This window comes from Anomaloglossus baeobatrachus, chromosome 2 (genome assembly GCF_048569485.1).
Source record: "Anomaloglossus baeobatrachus isolate aAnoBae1 chromosome 2, aAnoBae1.hap1, whole genome shotgun sequence".
Lineage (NCBI taxonomy): Eukaryota > Metazoa > Chordata > Amphibia > Anura > Aromobatidae > Anomaloglossus > Anomaloglossus baeobatrachus.
Window position 1 is genome coordinate 332,481,781 of NC_134354.1, and position 18,609 is coordinate 332,500,389.

The following is an 18,609-nucleotide window of genomic DNA, read 5'->3' on the forward strand; positions in this document are numbered from 1 at the left end:
CGCCACCCACGGGTTGTGGTGCAGATAGGCACCACCGCTGCTGGTGACGGGGATCCCGGGAGTGATGGTAGGGAGCAGCTGGGATGTTGTTTCCCCAACAACTCACCTACTCAGCTTTCTCACCTACTCCGCTTTCTCACCGACCGGAAGTACGTCACTTACTGAGTTCTCTGCGCATGCATGAAGGTGTACTAAGTGAGGCACTTTTTTCATGTTTTTTTCTATTAACTTTATTTACACGTTGGTTTCTAGTAGGCGGGCAAGCTTTGCACAAAAACGGGAAAAATACATGTTATTTGCATGTTATCTGTGAGAGCCAATGAGAAACGTCAGCTCAAGCTCAGCTCCCCCAACGTGACGTGAAAGGCGGATTCCCATGATGCTTTAGTATTTGCATAGATTTGAATAGAGATGATAGATAATATTTGCACAATATTATTCACAGAAACACTAATCACATATGTTTGTAGGAGAATACAAGTACCTCAATGTGATTGTGTTATAAAGTAATGGACGGGAAAAACTATTTAGATCGCCACAAGCTAGACCGTTCTGCCGTGGATACTGGCATCTAAGCGGCCCTATGACTTGGTAAAAAGGGCTTGTGCTGTGCATAGCACATCATTGTTCCCATGGCGGGAATGGTGGTGCGGAATCGTTATCAAGAGATTTCGAAAGCATAATTTTTACACTTTGGACTGCCTATGATCGTTCTTCTGGGCGTCCTACATCACTGTAAAAAACAGAAAAGCTTGGGAAACTTGTGAGATATGTATTCTTGTCTAAACAGGGGGAGCACTTAGGGCATTATTCCCTTTTAGTGTGGCCCTATTAAAGGAGTTGTCCGACATTAGCTTAACAAACATTTTTGAGTTTATCTGTGCTATATTGTCATAAATCACACCTACATTGTTATTTTTAGTTTTCTAACTTTTGTTCCTCTTGAATTATCCCTTTATTCTCTGCAGCTCTTGTTTACATTCAGATCCAGCAAACATGACCATTTCCTGTGCAGAACCTCAGTCAGAGCTGTCACCACCCAGCCTCAGTGTCCAGCCCCACCCCCTGCCCGCCCTCTGCACATACAGTCCCTGTCAGTATTCTTCCCCAGCACCTGACCTGGTATCACTACAGCATTGCAAATAACAGCCCCACATCGGGCTCTGCACCGCACACACACACACATATGGCTCTTTACCGCACACGCACACATATGGCTCTGTACCGCACACGCACACATATGGCTCTGCACACGCACACATATGGCTCTGCACCGCACACGCACACATATGGCTCTGCACCGCACATGCAGACATATGGTTCTGTACCGCACACACACACATATGGCTCTGCACACGCACACATATGGCTCTGCACCGCACACGCACACATATGGCTCTGTACCGCACACACACACATATGGCTCTGCACACGCACACATATGGCTCTGCACCGCACACGCACACATATAGCTCTGTACCGCACACATATGGCTCTGCACACGCACACATATGGCTCTGCACCGCACACGCATACATATGGCTCTGCACCGCACACGCACACATATGGCTCTGTACCGCACACGCACACATATGGCTCTGTACCGCACACGCACACATATGGCTCTGCACACATATGGCTCTGCACACGCACACAAATGGCTCTGTACCGCACATGCACACATATGGCTCTGCACCGCACACGCACACATATGGCTCTGCACACGCACACATATGGCTCTGTACCGCACACGCACACATATGGCTCTGTACCGCACACGCACACATATGGCTCTGCACCGCACACGCACACATATGGCTCTGTACCTCACACGCACACATATGGCTCTGCACCGCACACGCACACACATGGCTCTGCACACGCACACATATGGCTCTGCACCTCACACGCACACATATGGCTCTGCACATGTACACATATGGCTCTGCAACCCCCCCATCCCCATCCCCATCGGGAACACATGTGGAGTACATACTCACCTGTCCTCGGTCCCCGCCGCTCCTGCACGTTCGTGCGCTGTCTGTGCTCTCTTCAGCACAGTAGTGACGTCACCACTGTGCTGAAGAGAGCACAGACAGCGGGAGGGACAGTGATGAGAAGCAGCGCTGCGCTGCTTCTCATCAGCACTTTCAAATGTACCGGCATCGGTGATCTGTGATGCCGGTACATTTGAATGTGTGATCCTGAGCAGGGGGCCCGGTGCTGGCGCTGACACCACGGCAGCTGCCGCCAGGCCCCGCCCCCAGGTCACGGACCCCACAGCAGTGCAGGGGGAGGTTACTGGAGAGTAAAAGAGGTGCGGGGGAATGTGTGGGAGGGTGCAGGGCTCATCACACTGTAGACACCCAGCAGGGAGGCGACATGCTGTTCCACATTTGCATGTCAACATGGCCCTGCCCATGTTGACATGACATGACCGGAAGCAGCAAAATCGCGGCAGAAGCGGTCACATGACCGCTCTGAGCCGGGGGAAAAGGGGCTGACAGCAGGGCAGGTAAGTGGTCTCTATCTACTTACCTGCCCCAATGTAGCCCAATAGGGAAATAAAAAAAAAAGGTCAAAGAAGCCGGATAACCCCTTTAAGCTTGGCCGCCGTAAACGGACTTTCATTATAGTCTCCCCAAACCACTGACCACATGAATCAGATCCTGGCTAATAAAAGGCTCCTGCCTGATAGAAGCTCTACAAACAACTGGCCACATCAATCAGATCCTGGCTACTAAAAGGCTCATGCCTGACTGAAGCTCCCCAAACCGCTGGCCACATGAATCAGATACTGGCTACTAAAAAACTCCTGCCTGATAGAAGCTCCCCAAACAACTGGCCAAATGAATCAGATCCTGGCTACTAAAGGGCTCCTGCCTGACAGAAGCTCCCCAAACCGCTGGCCACATTAATCAGATCCTGGCTACTAAAAGGCTCCTGCCTAATTGAAGCTCCACAAACTACTAGCTACATCTTTGCACACAAACGGGTAAAATGCATGTAACATCCAATAAGATTCGTCAGCTCAAGCTCAGCTCCCCCCACGTGACGTAAAAGGCGGATTCCCATGATGCTTCAGCATTTGCATATATTTGAATAGAGATGATAGATAATATTTGCACAATATTAATCACAGAAATACAAATCACATATCTTTTTAAGAGAACACAAGTATCCCGATGTGACTGTATTATAGAGTAATGGACGGAAAAAACTATTTAGATCGCCACAAGCTAGGTCGTCCTGCCGTGGATACTGGCATCTAAGCGGCCCTATGATTAGGTAAAAAGAGCTTGTGCTGTGCATAGCACATTATTGGTCCCATGGTGGGAATGGTGGTGTGGAATCGTTATCAAGAGATTTCAAAAGCATAATTTTTACTCTTTGGACTGCCTATGATCGTTCTTTTGGGCGTCCTACATCACTGTAAAAGATAGAAAAGCTGTGGAGGCTTGTGAGGTACGTATGCCTGTCTGTGCAGGGGGAGCACTGAGGGCATTATTTCCTTCTCGTGTGACCCTATTGAGCTTGACCGCCGAAAATAGACTTCCATTATAGGTTCCCCAAACCACTGGCTACTAAAAGGCTCCTGCCTGCTAGAAGCTCCCCAAACCACTGGCCACATGAATCAGATCCTGGCTACTAAAAGGCTCCTGCCTGACAGAAGCTCCCCAAACCACTGGCCACATGAATTAGATCCTGGCTACTAAAAGGCTCCTGCTTGATTGAAGCTCCCCGAACCACTGGCCACATGAATCTGGTCCTGGCTACTAAAAGGCTCCTGCCTCACAGAAGCTCCCCAAACGACTGGCCACATGAATCAGATCATGGCTACTAAAAGGCTCCTGCCTGATTGAAGCTCCCCAAACCACTGGCCACATGAATCAGATCCTACCTAGTAAAAGGCTCCTGACTGAAGCTCCCCAAACAACTGGCCACATGAATCAGATCCTGGCTACTAAAAGGATCCTGCCTGATAGAAGCTCCCCAAACCACTGGCCAAATGAATCAGATCCTGGCTACTAAAAGGCTCCTGCCTGTTTGAAGCTCCCCAAACCACTGGCCACATGAATCAGATCCTGGCTACTAAAAGGCTCCTGCCTGATAGAAGCTCCCCAAACCACTGGCCACATGAATCAGATCCTGGCTACTAAAAGGCTCCTGCCTGATTGAAGCTCCCCAAACCACTGGCCACATCAATCAGATCCTGCCTACTAAAAGGCTCCTGCCTGATTGAAGCTCCACAAACTACTGGCTACATCTTTGCACACAAACGGGTAAAATGCATGTAACATCCAATAAGATTCGTCAGCTCAAGCTCAGCTCCCCCCACGTGACGTAAAAGGTGGATTCCCATGATGCTTCAGCATTTGCATATATTTGAATAGAGATGATAGATAATATTTGCACAATATTAATCACAGAAATACTAATCACATATCTTTGTAAGAGAACACAAGTATCCCGATGTGACTGTATGATAGAGTAATGGATGGAAAAAACTATTTAGATCGCCACAAGCTAGGTCGTCCTGCCGTGGATACTGGCATCTAAGCGGCCCTATGATTTGGTAAAAATAAAAAGAGCTTGTGCTGTGCATAGCACATCATTTTCCCCATGGTGGGAATGGTGGTGTGGAATTGTTAGCAAGAGATTTTGAAAGCATAATTGTTACACTTTGGACTGCCTATGATTGTTTTTCTGGGCGTCCTACATCACTGTAAAAGATAGAAAAGCTGTGGAGGCTTGTGAGGTACGTATGCCTGTCTGCAGGGGGAGCACTGAGGGCATTATTTCCTTCTAGTGTGACCCTATTGAGCTTGGTCGCCGAAAATAGACTTCCGTTATAGGTTCCCCAAACCACTGGCTACTCAAAGGCTCCTGCCTGCTAGAAGCTCCCCAAACCACTGGCCACATGAATCAGATCCTGGCTACTAAAAGGATCCTGCCTGACAGAAGCTCCCCAAACCACTGGCCACATGAATTAGATCCTGGCTACTAAAAGGCTCCTGCCTGACAGAAGCTCCCCAAACCACTGGCCACATGAATTAGATCCTGGCTACTAAAAGGCTCCTGCTTGATTGAAGCTCCCCGAACCACTGGCCACATGAATCAGATCCTGGCTACTAAAAGGCTCCTGCTTGATTGAAGCTCCCCAAACCACTGGCCACATTAATCAGATCCTGGCTACTAAAAGGCTCCTGCCTGATTGAAGCTCCACAAACTACTGGCTACATCTTTGCACACAAACGGGTAAAATGCATGTAACATCCAATAAGATTCGTCAGCTCAAGCTCAGCTCCCCCCACGTGACGTAAAAGGCGGATTCCCATGATGCTTCAGCATTTGCATATATTTGAATAGAGATGATAGATAATATTTGCACACTATTAATCACAGAAATACTAATCACATATCTTTGTAAGAGAACACAAGTACCCCGAATTGGACTGTATTATAGAGTAATGGACGGAAAAAAACTATTTAGATCGCCACAAGCTAGGTCGTCCTGCCGTGGATACTGGCATCTAAGCGGCCCTATGATTAGGTAAAAAGGGCTTGTGCTGTGCATAGCACATCAGTGTGCCTATGGCGGGAATGGTGGTGTGGAATCGTTATCAAGAGATTTTGAAAGCATAATTTTTATACTTTGGACTGCCTATGATTGTTCTTCTGGTCATCCTACATCACTGTAAAAGACAGAAAAGCTTGGGAGACTTGTGAGATACGTATGCCTGTCTGCAGGGGGAGCACTGAGGGCATTACTTCCTTCTAGTGTGGCCCTATTGAGCTTGGTCGCCGAAAACGGACTTCCATTATAAGTTCCCCAAACCACTGGCTACTAAAAGGCTCCTGCCTGCTAGAAGCTCCCCAAACCACTGGCCACATGAATCAGATCCTGGCTACTAAAAGGATCCTGCCTGACAGAAGCTCCCCAAACCACTGGCCACATGAATTAGATCCTGGCTACTAAAAGGCTCCTGCCTGACAGAAGCTCCCCAAACCACTGGCCACATTAATCAGTTCCTGGCTACTAAAAGGCTCCTGCCTGATAGAAGCTCCCCAAACCACTGGCCACATGATCAGATCCTGGCTACTAAAAGGCTCCTGCCTGATAGAAGCTTCCCAAACCACTGGCCACATGAATTAGATCCTGGCTACTAAAAGGCTCCTGCCTGACAGAAGCTCCCCAAACCACTGGCCACATTAATCAGTTCCTGGCTACTAAAAGGCTCCTGCCTGATAGAAGCTCCCCAAACCACTGGCCACATGATCAGATCCTGGCTACTAAAAGGCTCCTGCCTGATAGAAGCTTCCCAAACCACTGGCCACATGAATTAGATCCTGGCTACTAAAAGGCTCCTGCCTGACAGAAGCTCCCCAAACCACTGGCCACATTAATCAGTTCCTGGCTACTAAAAGGCTCCTGCCTGATAGAAGCTCCCCAAACCACTGGCCACATGATCAGATCCTGGCTACTAAAAGGCTCCTGCCTGATAGAAGCTTCCCAAACCACTGGCCACATGAATCAGATCCTGGCTACTAAAAGGCTCCTGCCTGATAGAAGCTCCACAAACCACTAGCCATATGAATCAGATTCTGGCTACTAAAAGGCTCCTGCCTGATAGAAGCTCCCCAAACCACTGGCCACATGAATCAGATCCTGGTTACTAAAAGACTCCTGCCTGACAGAAGCTCCCCAAACCACTAGCCACATGAATCAGATCCTGGCTACTAAAAGGCTCCTGGCTGATTGAAGCTCCCCAAACCACTGGCCACATGAATCAGATCCTGGCTACTAAAAGGCTCATGCCTGATTGAAGATCCCTGAACCACTGGCCGCATTAATGAGATCCTGGCTACTAAAGGGAACTGCCTGATTCATGCTCCCCAAACCGCTAACCACATGAATCAGATTCCGGCTACTAAGGAGCACCTGCCTGATTTAGTAACAGAAAAAAAGAAAATTCCGGTTGTCCTATAAAATTTCTAATTTATTTCAAAGCCATTAAAGTGATATCGTCAGTTAGGAAACACAGCTCATGAACTACCTTTCCGAACTTCAGAGAGTTAGGGATTCGGCTGTTCTTTGTGCCAGCTGTCAAACTAACTCAGAAAGTGCTGCATGCCGACTTCCAGCAATCAGCTGCACGGGTCAGGATGACGTCAGTAGCATGGTTAGGTCATCTGATCACGCTGCTGTCGTCACTCACCGGCGCCTCAGAGGTGCAGAAAGTGTTGGTGCTACGTGCTTCCGTGGAGCTGAATACACAGAAGTTTTGTTATAATTGGGGGAGGAGGGGGAGGGAAAAAAGTGTGGACACAGTATGGAGAGCGAAGGGCATGGGATGGGTGCAGATAAAGTATGAGGAGCAAGAGGGGATGTATGAGGAAACAGTATTAGTGAGGGAATGTATACATACATAGTATGAGAAGCGAGGGGAATTGGATAAAATCGGATACAGTATGGGTAGTAGGGGGATGTGTGAAGAGACAGTATGAGGGATGAGGGGAAGGGAAAAAATTGAGGATACAGTATGAGGAGAGAGAAAGGCATGGGTACAGACAGTATGGAGAGCGAAGAAGGGCATGTATGGGAAAACAGTATGAGGGAGGATGTATGCGTGCACAGTATGGGGAGCAATGGGGATGGGATGAGTGTAGACACAGTATAGGGAGTGGGGGAATGTGAGAGGAGGCAGTATGGAGAATGATGAAATAAAATATGGGAGAAAAGAGTATGGTTAGCAGGGTGGATGTGAGAGGAGAAAGTATGGGAGTGTAGGGAAATGTATGAGGAGCCTTTTGGGGGTAATAGTGTGAGGAGCCAGTACGGGGGAAGAAAAGTGTGAGTCTGCATAGAATAAAAACTAGGTAAAGTGTGTGTGTGTGTGTGTGTGTGGGGGGCAGAATAGAGAAGGAATAGCATGGGGGTGTGACGCCCTGGACCCCAGGGGTCACAGGTAACAACACCTACCACATACACACACCCCCTCTCGGACCCCGCTCGGGTCCGGCGCTGCTGCGGCTGCTGCTCAGTGGCTCGAACGGTGGGTCGGATCCGGGGACTCGAGCGGCGCTCCTCGCCCGTGAGTGAAAGGGGTGGTTGGTTTGAGGGATTTGGTCTGTGACGCCACCCACGGGTTATGGTGAAGATAGGCACCACCGCTGCTGGTGACGGGGATCCCGGGAGCGATGGTCGGGAGCAGCTGGGATGTTGTTTCCCCCCTCCGTGGGTAGGGGTTGGTGGTCCCGGGGCCCGATAGTGTGACGGGGAGGCAGGGTTGATGAGGTGCAGGGTTGCAGGGACAGCGCGGCGCGGTGCCGGATGGCACGGGTGTACTCACTCAGTAAGAGATGCACAAAGTCCTCGGTAAACCAAACGGCTGGATGGACGGGTCCCGCAGCCGGCTGCAGTGTCTCTCCCCGGACAGGTGATGGCGGCTGTCTTTCCCTGCACCTTTGTGTACTGTGTACTGTTTGACTACGATTGATTCCCAACGGTAGTCCGCTCCCCGGTGTATGGGTGCCGGAGGAGCCCATTTGCCCGCAGGCGCTGCCCCTTGGGTCTCTAGCCTTAGGCGGTAGCTGTATACCCTCACGGTGTGGGCGGTTGCCTTCAATCGGGACTTTGGCTGTTAGGAAACCCCTGGGGTTCCTGTCACACTCGGATTTGACTGTTGACGGCGACTCCAAGCCTAGTCGGGGTCCGATGGCCCTGCCTGTGTGTGCTGGCTTCCCTTTGCTCCCCGGTCGGTACCGGCGGGCCGTCGCCCATCCCCGGACCTACGGTTCCGCGTCGGTTCACCACTCCTGCAGGCGACCACCACCGTCTGCCAACCTTGCTGTCAGTGCCTGGGCCACAACCCAGACACCCAAGTGTTTACTCCTCACACTTCAACCTCCTAAACTGTTCTGACACTTTTCCCGCCTTCAGGCCTGTGAACTCCTTGGTGGGTGGGCCAACCGCTTGGCTCCGCCCCACCTGGTGTGGACATCAGACCCTGGAGGGAGGCAACAAGGGTTTTGTGTTTGGCTAATGTTACTGTCTAGTGGGGGTGGGGATGTTTGTGTGTTACCTGTGATGACCTGGCTAGTCCAGGGCGCCACATTCCCCCTTGGTGAAATGCAGACCGTCCGCGGGCTGCCCGTCCATCACCGGTTTTATTTTTCAAAACTGTAAAAACATAAATAACATGTAAACATTTCAAACATAAGCAATTTTGTTAGGTCACTTGAAACGTTGCACATATAAAAACACTTTTAATAATGACAGACGGATGGATGTCTTCCGCTCTCCCACCCAAGCAACCTAGCCCTGATGCTGCCCCTAAGAAGTGGGCAGCACCCCTTGACCCCAGTCCAGGTTCAGGCTACCCGAGTGGGAACGGGTACGATAACTTGCACCCGACTGTCACTTTAGGGGACCCCACGTCCAGGGGGACCCCTGACCCCCAGAGGATGGCGACTGGTCCTGGTGGTGGCCGGGCCCCAGCCTGCTCTGCTGCGGGCCCTTCCTCCAATCTGCCTCTCCGGAGGCAGCAACGGTTTCCATCCCACAAAACTATTTACAAGCCCACAAGTTTGTGGGTGGCCTGCCAGTTCTCGGCCATGTTAATGAGCAGTTTCTCATGTGGGCGGTAAAAACACACAGAGTCCCTCCGGGGACAACTTGCCGGCAACGGCCGGGATAATCACTGTAGCTAATCAGATGATCTTCGGTTTTGATTCATTTTCATTCACATAAACAACAGTGCTGGGGGTCCCGTTGGGACAAAGTTATGCAACGGCGGACCGCTGCCACTACTTGAGGTCGTACTCATCTAGGACCTCTTCCAGAGTCAACATCCGGATGGCTTGGTGGAGGAGGAGGGGGCTGGGGCCGCATCTGCTCTCCGCGGCTCTTCCTTTGCTTAACCTCCAGGGCGAAACAGCCCCTCTCCCCGCAGTGGCGGGTGTAAGTTACCAGGTTGCCCGGCAATAGATCGCGACCTGGGTGGCCCGTGGGAAGATGTGAGTTGACATCGCAGCGGGCCACAAACACTTCGGCCTCCAGGCCCGGCTCGTAGATAAAACCGAACCCCCTCCGTGTGCCAAACTGCCGGACATGGCCTTCATACACCGGGCCCCGCACCCGAAAGGTGGCATGACGGAGTGCATCCTTTTCTTTAATCACCTGCGCCACTACTTCGGCCCTCTGCTGCTCCCTGGCGGCAATCTCTCGGCCCAACTGATTTGGTTCCCTGTCCCAATAAGGGGCGTTGGCAGACCCCTGCGCCCGGGTAGGGCCCCGCTGGACCGCGCCCACACTGGCCACTACCGGTACTCTCTCGTGGGAGTCCCGCGGTGACGTGGCCTGGACTGCTGCTTTGCAGTGGCGGCCCGCGGTGCAGCCTCAGCCAAGGCAGGGGATTCAGGGACAGCTGGCCTCACCGGTTGGGCCTTCGAGCCTGCAGCGGCCGGTTCTTCCACAGCCGGGCGGACTGCCGGAGCCGGGACGGTCTCAGGTGCGGCCACTTTCGGGGCCGACGGCTTCTTATCGCGGACGGACGCCTCCCGCGGTATCTTCCATGGCAGCGGGAAAGATACGGGCCGTTCACAGACAACGCCCCCAGGTCGGTCCTCTAGGGCGGACGGGTTTGATTCCGCTACCGGTGGTGGGGGTAGCGGTCCGAGCGGAGGGGCAACAGGAACTGGTACAGATGGCAGGGGAGGCAGGAGGGTGAGCGGGCGCAGGCCGGGCCCCTCAGCCGCAGCGGCCGGTCCTTCTCGGACACAGGGGCGTGGGTCGCTTACCCGCTCTTCCAACACTGCCTCCACCTCGCGTCTCCGCACGGCCGCCGCCACTTCCTCCATCTCGGCCACCCAGCGCTCCATCAAGAACCGAACCTGGGCTTGAAGGCGGCAGCACATTTGCGCAGTCCGGGCCTCCACCCACGCCGCTGTTCCTGGCGTGGGCTCTGGAATCTCGGCATCACCGGACGGAATGGGCATTCTTGCTGGCAAGCTTCCAGGAACCAAATGTTTGCAGAGTCCTGGCATCCCCGCTTTTATAGCCTCGGCTACATTAGGCAGACACACACCCGCCCCCCCTTGGTTCTCTTCAGCACTTCCGCTTGTTGGGGGCGTGGCTTCGCTTTCACGCCTTCCCTGCTCGGAGAAGCTCGAGCGGGAGATTTTTGCGCCAAAGATGGCGGCGCTTCAAAATGTTCGGCCGGACACAGCCAGCGGGGACTGCAAGGCGCACTTCTACTGGTAAGTAGATGGGTTCAATCCTGTTCGTGACGCCAAGTTGTCGCGGGCGGGGAGGACGCCGCCGCACTGCGCGCTCGCTAACGCTTGGGTCCGGCGTTGCTGCGGCTGCTGCTCAGGGACTTGAGCGGCGCTCCTCGCTCGTGAGTGAAAGGAGTGGTTGGTTTGAGGGATTTGGTCCGTGACGCCACCCACGGATTGTGGTGAAGATAGGCACCACCGCTGCTGGTGACGGGGATCCCGGGAGCGATGGTAGGGATCAGCTGGGATGTTGTTTCCCCCCTCCGTTGGTAGGGGTCGGTGTTCCCGGGGCCCGGTGGTGTGACGGGGAGGCAGGGTTGGTGAGGTGCAGGGTTGCAGGGACAGCGCGGCGCCGGATGGCACGGGTGTACTCACAAAGTCCTCGGTAAACCAAACGGCTGGGTGGACGGGTCCCGCAGCCGGCTGCAGTGTCTCTCCCCGGACAGGTGATGGCGGCTGTCTTTCCCTGCACCTTTGTGTACTTGTTTGACTACGATGGATTCCCAACGGTAGTCCGCTCCCCGGTGTATGGGTGCCGGAGGAGCCCGTTTGCCCTCAGGCGCTGGCCCTTGGTCTCTAGCCTTAGGCGGTAGCTGTATACCCTCACGGTGTGGACGGGGTCCTTCAATCGGGTCTTTGGCTGTTAGGAAACCCCTGGGGTTCCTGTCACACTCAGATTTGACTGTTGACGGCGACTCCAAGCCTAGTCGGGGTCCGATGGCCCTGCCTGTGTGTGCTGGCTCCACTTCGCTCCCCGGTCGGTACCGGTGGGCCGTCGCCCGTCCCCGGTCCTACGGTTCCGCGTCGGTTCACCACTCCTGCAGACGGCCACCACCGTCTGCCAACCTTGCTGTCAGTGCCTGGGCCACAACCCAGACACCCAAGTGTTTACTCCTCACACTTCAACCTCCTAAACTGTTCTGACACTTTTCCCGCCTCCAGGCCTGTGAACTCCTCGGTGGGTGGGCCAACTGCTTGGCTCCGCCCCACTTGGTGTGGACATCAGACCCTGGATGGAGGCAACAAGGGTTTTGTGTTTGGCTAATGTTACTGTCTAGTGGGGGTGGGGGTGTTTGTGTGTTACCTGTGACGACCTGGCTAGTCCAGGGCGCCACAAATGTATAATATCTTTGTGCACTTTTAGATTGTGTAACACGACCATATAACATGTAGTCACGGTTTCATCCAGTATTACAGCTCAGGCCTATTTATTGCTCTTAGTAGCAGGATCTAGTGAAGCCGCTATTTTCCCTACAGAGCTGGGTTTTGTAGATAATGAAGAGGATGCTGCGTCATCGTCATATAGCTGATGGGGAGAGATACAAAATCAGATCCCCCTGAACTAATATTGATGACCTCTTCTACAGATAGGTGATCAGGGAAGCTGTCATTTTTACTGCTGATAATTTTGGACACATACCACTTAGGGAATGTGCATTGACATTTTTGGGGGCACATCCCACCATGGAAACCACTATGAAAAATCCTCGAATGACCATTTGCATCTACTCGCTGTGCACAGGTTCAGGGTTTTCAGCATCTTTTACCCACTTCAGGTTTCTAAAACCACCAAGTGATTAAAAGAATTGACCTCTCCATTCTTCTGGTGTTTTCCACTCGGAAAAAGTTCTGTATTTTACAATGCAAATCAATGGGAAGACTCGGAAGATGCCGGAATCTACAACTCCCAGCTTGTCCTTAACAATGGTAAGGAGATGCTGAGAGTTGTTGTTATCAGACTGTGGACCATACAGGAACCACAATACTGATTAGACACAGGCAATATCACAAATAATCATTTACATCCAGGTATTTTTATAGGTAAGATCTTCTGAGTCGTTCCCATCCTTTTTGTCTCCACTCAGTACAGACGCCATGATGAGGTTTCGTGCCAACTGCTCTTCTCTGAAGCCCTCCCTCTTTATTCTTCAGCATCACTTCCCCACACAGCACCTTTAAAAATAAAAGTATCATTATACTGCCCCATAAATATCTCCCATGCTGTGCCCCTGAATAAATAATTGCTGTTCTTCCTTCACAAAATATCCCCCCACACTGCCCTTATCCAAAATACCTCCCACACTGCCTCTCTCCTTAATATACCCCCACGCTGCCTCTTTCCATAATGTCCCCATGCACAGCTCGTCTCCATAATGTCCCCTCCACACTGCTCTCTTTATAATATACCCCCACACTGCCTCTCTCCATAATATTTTGCCTCCTTTATTATTATTATTATTATTATTTATTTATATATTCCCCCCCAAACTGCTCTTTTGTAATCCCCCCCACACACACAATACAATGCACCCTCCATTACCCTTTCCCCACACACACATACACACACAATACAATGCACCCCCATTACCCCTACACACACACACACAATACAATGCACCCTCCATTACCCTTCCCACACACACACACACACACACACACACACACACACACAAACAATACAATGCACCCCCATTACCCCTACACACACACAACACAATACAATGCACCCTCCATTACCCCTCCCCCCCACACACACACAATACAATGCACCCCCATTACCCCCCCCCCACACACACACAATACAATGCACCCTCCATTACCCTTCCACCCCCCCAACACACACAATACAATGCACCCCCATTACCACTACACACACACACACACACACACACAACACAATGCACCCCCATTACCCCTACACACACACACACACACGCACACACAAATACAATGCACCCTCCATTACCCCTCCCCCCCCACACACACACAATATAATGCACCCCATTACCCCTACACACATACACACACAATAGAATGCACCCTCCATTACCCCTCCCCCACACACACCCACACAATACAATGCACCCCCATTACCCCTACACACACACACACACACACACACACAATACAATGCACCCTCCATTACCCTTCCCCCCCACACACACAATACAATGCACCCTCCATTATACCTCCCCCCATAAACACACGCACAATACAATGCTCCCTCCATTACTCCTCTCCACACACACACACACACACACACACACACAATACAATGCACCCCCCATAAACCCCTACACACACACAAATACAATGCACCCCTCATCACCCCCTACACACACACACATAATACAATGCACCTCCCATTACCCCCTCCACACACACACACACACACACACACAATACAATGCACCCCCCATTACCCCTCCCCCACACACAATACAATGCACCCTCCATTACCCCCTCCCCAGACATAATACAATGCATGCCGCATCACCCCCTACACACACAAATTACACTACCTCATCACTACACATTTCTCCCTCCCCCCTCCTGCTGAATACAGTACTCCCCCTCTGCCTGTCACAAAGCTGTGTTCCTTCAGAAATGTTTCCCGTTATGTGTCCTCAGTTCCTCCCCACTCATCCCCATTAATTAAACCTGTCTCTTCAGCTCCTCCATGAAGCGCTTACTGCTGCCTGATGCATCCAGTGTGGCGCCCGCAGCACTGTGATGACGTCAGCAAGGTGCTGATCTCATCACGATGCTGCACGTCGGGGGCGGGGCCCAGTCCCGACACACTGTTCAAATGTATTTACGTCTGAAAGATACAAATACATTTGAATAGGAAAGAGGAAGCTGCGGTCACCAGCACCTCCACCACCGCGCTCTTCAGCAGTGTGTTCATGCCGGGCACACAGCAGGGCCAGCATAGCACAGGGCGCTGCCTCCTGGCATCTAGTGTGCCCGGCATTCACACACTGCTGAGGAGCGCAGCAGTGACTGCAGATACAGCGGCCCACTACAGGGACAGGCCCATCTGGCATTTGCCAGAATTGCCCTATGGTCAGTCCGGGCCTGCTGGTAACCTACCCAGGCAAGGGTGTGCACCTGTCTTGTGGAGCAACCAGGGTTGAGAGAATGGACTTTGGAATTGTTTTTTTATCCCTTTGAACTGCTGACTGTCAACATAAGTCTAAATAAAACCCTTACGTTTTTGAACTGTACGCCAGTATGAGCCTTTTACTGCATCCCAACCCGAGCAAATCTCTACAGTTGGTAGAGAGTGCGGGCATTGCAGTAAGGCTACTTTCACACATCCATTTTTTGGCATCAGGCATAATCCGGAAAAAAACCGGATAAAACGGATCCGGCGCCGGATCAGTTTTATTCCCCATTGACTTGTATTAGTGCCGGATTGTGCCTGATGGCCTTGTGATGCATGCGGCGAAATTTCTTCGGCCGGCTGCCGGAAAGGATACATCATGCAAAATTTTTTGTCTCCAACAAAAAAACGGACCACGTTGGATCCGGCGCCGTCCGGCGTGTTGTATAATGGAAGCCTATGGGCGCCGGATCTGTCGTCATCCCACAAAAAACGCATTCCAGTGATGGATCCGGTTTTTTAATCTAAGCATGCTCAGATGCGATGTGAATTCATTTCTGGCCTCTCTCTATCTGTCGGTCTCTCTCCCTCTTTGTCGATGTCAATCTCTCTCTCGGTCAGTCTTTCTCTCTTGGTCTCTATATCTCTCTGTCAGTCGGTCTCTCCCTCTCACCCCGTCTCTCATAATCAACGATCACCGACGCGGTGCTGCACGGCTGTCACACTGCTCTGGTGGCTTCTCCTCTTTTGAAAATGCCGGCCGCTCATTAATCAATCTACTATTCCCTGCTTCCCCCACCCACAGGTGCCTATGATTGGTTGCAGTCAGACATGCCCCCACGCTGAGTGACAGCTGTCTCACTGCAACCAATCACAGTTGCCTGTGGGCGGTTCTTTATCGTGCAGTACAATAAATAAATAATTAAAAAAAATGGCGTGCGGTCTCCCCCCAATTTTAATACCAGCCAAAGTAAAGCCACATGGCTGAAGGCTGGTATTCTCAGGATGGGGAGCCCCACGTTATGGGGAGCCCCCCAGCCTAAAAATATCAGCCAGCAGCCGCCCGGAATTGCCGTATCCATTAGATGCGACAGTCCCGGGACTCTACCCAGCTCATCCCGAATTGCCCTAGTGCGGTGGCAATCAGGGTAATAAGGAGTTAATGACTGCCCATAGCTGCCACTAAATCCTAGGTTAATCATGGCAGGCGTCTATGAGACACCTTCCATGATTAATCTGTAGTGAAAGTAAATAAACACAAACAACGAAAAATCCTTTATTTGAAATAAAAGACAAAAAAAACCCACCCTCTTTCACCACTTTATTAAAATCCCCAAATACCCCTCCAGGTCCGACGTAATCCACACGAGGTCCCTCAACGCTTTCTGCTCTGCTACATTGGAAGCTGACAGAGAGTGTCCACAGACCATGATGGCTCTATGTTAGCTCCACGGAGCAACTGAAGTGAGTCACGTTGTCAGCGGTGACGTCACTCAGGTAGTGCCTGTGTGTGTGTGTGTGTGTGCGGTGATCATAGGTGCGGTAGTGCCTGCGTGTGTCCGGTGATGATGGGTGCGGTAGTGCCTGCATGTGTGCGGTGATGATGGGGGCGGTAGTGCCTGCATGTGTGCGGTGATGATGGGGGCGGTAGTGCCGAAGGACCAGTGGGCCGAAATTGACGCTCCGTTTCTGGCACCAGGACCGATGAAGGCCTACAATGACATTTCGGTGGAGCAGACAACCGACTACGCTGTCGTCAAGGGTGAGATACTTGCACGTATCGGTGTGAATGTATTAGTCTGGGCCCAGCGCGTGCATCAGTGGGAGTTTAACCCTTCCAAGCCGGCAAGGTCCCAGTACTATGACTTGTTGCATACCATGCAAAAGTGGTTACAGCCGGAGGAACTGACTCCTGCCGAGATGGTGGATCGACTTGTAGCCGATACATTTTGGAGGGCTTTGCCGCGCTCCCTCCAGGACTGGGTTGGTCAGGTGTCCCCTACTAATGCGCTACTCATGGTAGATCTCATAGAGCGATATGGGGCTACCAAGGAACTCCAGGGTGTGCCTCCCCAAAAGGGGACAGGACAGTTTCCTAAGTCCCCAACCCTGACCCACCGAGTGGAGCCCAGGAGGGCCCTCCAGACCATTCTGGGATTGAGCGGGGCCCCGTTGTCTGTGATGCCAGGAGCCATGTCATGTAAGGGCTGATTTTCCTAATCTGGCAAAGCCCATGGACGTGAACTTTGGGTACCAACAGTCCCTGTATGCAACGAAGCTCTGCGCCACTGGCACCCCGGAGGGTTCCAACAATGGACACTTATGTCGTGCGAGTGTGGATGGTACCTCAGCTGTGGCTCTTCTGGGCTCAGGGAGTCTCGTGACTCTGGTGCGAGCCAACCTGGTGCCTTCCAGTGATTACACTGGACGGAAAGTGGGGGTCTTATGCATCCACAGAGACTTAAAAAACTATCCTACTACTCTAGTCATGATAAGTACACCTGCGGGAAGGCGGTGTCATGAAATGGGGGTTGATGAAAATTTACATTATGAGTTTATACTCATTTACATTAGGAGTTGATACCCCTTGTTTTCTGTTTTGTGGTCCCCAATGGTCTCACATAGTGACCCATTAGCTGCAACAAGACTGACAATGCTGCTTTCTCCCACGGGGGAGCAGGAACCTGGCAGTCCTGAGGAGGAGGTTCTTGCAGTGGGGGTGACGTCCACTCAGGTGGGGGAGGGAGAACAGTCCCCCATAGAAGTTTTGGCCGGGAATGTGGAAGATTTGCCGCCAGGAACTGAATTGTCGGATTTAAATATCTTGGTACTGCGCAGCTCCAAGATCCCACGCTGGCTCATGCACGAGAAAACATATTGTTTGTTAATGGGGAGCCACAGCATTCTGGGGCACATACCGTATAGCCACGATTCGAGATGATACAAAATTTGTTATACCGGGTAACCCGAATACGGGAAGAAATGGTTGAGCAATTGTTGGTTCCCAGGGCATAATGTAGGTTGGTAATGGACTTAGCTCATACACATGTGTTGGGGGGACACCTAGGCCACAAGAAAACCCAGGATCGGATCCTGCAGCGGTTTTTCTGGATAGGCATTTTTCATGAGGTAAAACAATACTGTAATTCCTGTCCCGTCTGTCAGGTGACCAGCCCCCAGCCACACTTCCGGAGTCCATTGGTACCGCTGCCAATTATAGAGGTACCCTTCGAACGAGTGGCTATAGATCTCATCGGTCTCGTGAACAGGTCTGCCTGTGGACACCAACACATACTGGTAATTCTTGATTAGGCTACTCGGTACCCGGAAGTAGTACCCCTGCGACGTACTTCCGCTAAACTCATTGCCAAAGAATTGATGAATATATTTTCTCGGGTGGGAATTCCGAAAGAGATTTTGACAGATCAGGGGACTCCATTTAT

At 51.7% G+C, this 18,609-nt stretch overlaps 4 non-coding genes across 4 annotated transcripts; all 4 read left to right on the forward strand.

Annotated features, from left to right (window-relative positions):
• Positions 1–593: 593 nt before the first annotated feature.
• Positions 594–728, forward strand: LOC142292836 (U11 spliceosomal RNA). The gene has a single exon (XR_012750854.1). It is a non-coding gene; the product is annotated as a U11 spliceosomal RNA (small nuclear RNA).
• A 2,562-nt stretch (positions 729–3,290) lies between these two features.
• LOC142292837 (U11 spliceosomal RNA) lies at positions 3,291–3,425 on the forward strand. Its single transcript, XR_012750855.1, has one exon. It is a non-coding gene; the product is annotated as a U11 spliceosomal RNA (small nuclear RNA).
• Positions 3,426–4,584: 1,159 nt separating this feature from the next.
• On the forward strand, positions 4,585–4,719 carry LOC142292839 (U11 spliceosomal RNA). Its single transcript, XR_012750857.1, has one exon. It is a non-coding gene; the product is annotated as a U11 spliceosomal RNA (small nuclear RNA).
• An 837-nt stretch (positions 4,720–5,556) lies between these two features.
• LOC142292838 (U11 spliceosomal RNA) lies at positions 5,557–5,691 on the forward strand. Its single transcript, XR_012750856.1, has one exon. It is a non-coding gene; the product is annotated as a U11 spliceosomal RNA (small nuclear RNA).
• The last annotated feature ends 12,918 nt before the right edge of the window (positions 5,692–18,609 follow it).